Source organism: Lichenostomus cassidix, unplaced genomic scaffold (assembly GCF_008360975.1).
Source record: "Lichenostomus cassidix isolate B80296 unplaced genomic scaffold, HeHo_3.0 HiC_scaffold_779, whole genome shotgun sequence".
Taxonomy (NCBI): domain Eukaryota; kingdom Metazoa; phylum Chordata; class Aves; order Passeriformes; family Meliphagidae; genus Lichenostomus; species Lichenostomus cassidix.
In genome coordinates this window covers 9,999-13,179 of record NW_028147338.1, presented here as the reverse complement: position 1 = coordinate 13,179, position 3,181 = coordinate 9,999, and the positions used below count along the sequence as shown (strand labels likewise).

Genomic DNA, 3,181 nt, shown 5'->3' with positions numbered 1-3,181 from the left:
AATGCCCGTTGGCTTTGGCTGCCCCCTGGCAGAGAAGCCCGGCAGGGGCACAGGTCTGTGTGGCAGCAGACGGGCACCAGCACTGCCAGGGTACGGGGGGGGTGGCAGGTGTGCTTTTGTGGAGACTCTGCCACACCTGCTGATTTCAGTGCTCCCCAAGCCCCAGGGCTCAGAGCAGCATTGGTGCCCTGGCCCACGCCTTCCTTGTGTGTGTGACACCCCCGTGTTTAGGATGGCTAGCAGCTATCCTGGGGTGGGGGCGGCCCCAGGGCAGGTGGCAGCATGTCCATGGGCCCTTTGTGACACGCCGTGACATAGGTGCTGGAAGTGACACAACTAAGCCTCAGTGCTCGGAGCACGCGACGGAACAGGACGGGACAGAGCGTTGCCGTGAGGATTTCCCACAGCTGTTATGATCCAATTATTAAGGTTCTTTAGAAATACCTCTGCCCGAATTAAGGTACAAACGAGACCATATGCCAGTCAATAGTATGAGTTTTATTTGATAGAAAATATGAGAGAGAGAGAGAGAGAATAGAGAGAAAAAGAGAAGTAAGAAAAGAGGTGGGGGGGACAGAAAGAGGGAAAGAGAAAATATCACCATCCGTGGATCCCAACGATGTTGCGTTGATCCTCTCCAGCCGGTCTTCTCGGTGGTGGTGGTCCCCCCGAAAAGCACAGAATGCCATGGGTTAATATACACTCAGGCCAGGGGCAATGTCCAGGCATGTCCCCCCCAGGGGAGGGGCAGTCTCTTGCAGCAGACTCTGCTTGCATCACCTGCACTCCTGTGGTGCCAGGCCTAGCACTCTGGGGGGTCTGTGATGGATTGTGACTCCCCCTCAGCTGCCTCTCACGTGAAAGTCCCGTGGATGTAGCTAGTGAGGCTGGGGGTTCCACAGCTGGGCCAGTCTGTGTAAACCTGGCTTCTGTGAGCTGTGCTCTGCCCCCACCCCAAACTCAGCCAGGGATGATTCTCAGCACAGCTGGTGGCTTTTGCCTTCGTGGATGCATACCTTTCCCTCAGCTTGAGATGATTGAACAATAGGTTTCCCTTTATCTAATCTCAGCAGTTTGACTCAGTCCAAAGTCCCAGTCAGGTATCTTCAGGGAGGCTTCTTTGATTGTAGCTTCTTTATACACTTTTTGTTATAATGAGCAAAACTTTATATCAATGTTTGAGGCATGAACTATTTCAGTCTCTGACAACAGCGCACTCGTTCCTTGCTGACCCAGAGCTTTTCCAAGGCGTTCTTCCTGCAGGTGACCTCGAGGCCAAGCCACAGGACTTGGTGACCTGTGGCCTCCTCGAGGCTTCTCTTTTGCAGCTGCCCCCGAGGGCAGACCGCGGGACTTGGTGACTCGGAGCTTCTCCGAGGCATCGCCTATCCCTGTGGCCTGTGCCCTCGAGGCCAGACCGTGGGACTTGGTGACCATGGTCACCAAGGAGGAGGAGTCTCCTGTCCTTTTGGCAGGAGCCCTCAAGACCAGAGTGCAGGACTTGCTGTCCTGTAGCCTTCCCAAGACTTCTCTCTTGCAGGTGCCTTCAAGGCACGACTGCAGCACTTGCTTACCCAGAGCTTTCCCAAGGCGTCTCTCCTGCAAGCAGCCATTGTTCCGGTCACAGACATGGAGCAGAAACCCCCAAGCGAGCCCAAGGTGGCCTGGGAGGAGGAGGAGGAAGAAGGCCCTGGAGCTGCCCCAGCACAGCAGCCTGGAGAGGTGGAGCAGGTCCAGCCGCTGCAGACGGGTGAGTGGCGGAGCTGGGCCACAGGGCTGGTGCCTGCAGCCAGCTTGGCCCCATCCCATCCCAACCCATCCCCCAGGGACATGCCCATGGATAGACTAGAAGAGGGGCTGGGGCTGACCCCTGCTGCAGCCGTGCTGCATCCCCTGGGCATCCCGGGGCTGTCCCTGCCTGGGCAGCACAGGCCTGGGCTGTGTTCTCTGGCCTCTCCTGCAGCCCCTCAGCCCTGGCTGTGCTCACTCTTTCCCACATGCAGGCACGGACCAGACACAACAGCAGGACCATGCTGCTGGCTGCTGGCACTTTATAGGCCAGGTATTCTGGGCCATTCCCCCCCTGCTCAGCTCAGCATCAGCATTGGAGTGCTTTGATGGGACATCTCTCTTCCCTCCCCTTCATTTTCTTGAAGATGTTTCAGAACCTCAAAGGCACTCGACGCAGAGGGATCGACACCATGCAGACTGAGGGTGCAGCAAAGACTCACCCCATGCCCGCTCAGGACCTGCCTTCAGCTCCTAGTCCAGATCTTTTTGGGATGAGGGTTGTCTCCCATGCAAGTGAAGTAAGCAGTCTATGGACAGAGCTTGAGCCTTGCAAGCGCCATGTGGGTCCTCAAGCGATGGGCACTGGGCCCCCTCAGCCTTTGAGGTTGGCCCAGTGTGGTGGTTAGGGAAGGGAAGTACTTTCTGGGGGAAGCTGGGGAAGTTGTTTCCTTTGGCAACACTGCAGCTTTCCTTGTGCATTCTCCAGGTGCCAGCCTTTGTGAGGAACATGTACCTGAGCCTTGTGTCTAGTTCCAGATGACAGGTTCTTCATGGACCTCCTGAGGTTGAGCCAGGAACACCCTGCTGATGTCGCAGTGACCCTCCTGTGCTGTGCCCCATCTTGTGACAGGTACAGGGCCCACCTGCCTTGAGGGCTTAGGGCTGACCAGGCTTTAGGGCCCATCACCCTTTACAGCCAGTCCAGTGGGTCTGCTAGACAGTCAGCGAGTTCCAGGACCCAACAGCTGCCATTTCCTAGCCCTAGCATGTCAGCTGCCCAGCCTGCCGCCATGCTCCCTGCCTGCACCCCAGAGCACCATGTCTCTATCACCTGGGCCCCCATGGCTGCCCAGGCCACGGTGCTGTGGCTGAGACGCCCCTGACTAAGAGCTCATGACCCACAGAGCTGCTGCAATAATGTAGAAAATTGGCTAATAGATAAGGGACATACAGACTTAAACAAGCTGTTTCTTAACAATAGCCGTACTCAGCTAACTATGGCATAGATGCCAACTCTCTGGCCAATCAGCAATTTAGGGCACAATGGCCTTGCTGCAACATTGGGATAAGGCTACTGATAGGGATGGGGAAGAACCAATAAGAATATAGAAAACTGGACAAAGTTAGTATGTATCCATACATAGGGCAAATAGCCAGACTTAGGGCGTTG

At 56.0% G+C, this 3,181-nt stretch overlaps 1 long non-coding RNA gene across 1 annotated transcript; it reads left to right on the top strand.

The window, feature by feature from the left end:
* The first annotated feature begins 2,041 nt into the window (after positions 1-2,041).
* Positions 2,042-2,541, top strand: LOC146423384 (uncharacterized). Its single transcript, XR_014847561.1, has 3 exons — positions 2,042-2,062; positions 2,157-2,309; positions 2,498-2,541. It is a non-coding gene; the product is annotated as an uncharacterized LOC146423384 (long non-coding RNA).
* Positions 2,542-3,181: the final 640 nt, after the last annotated feature.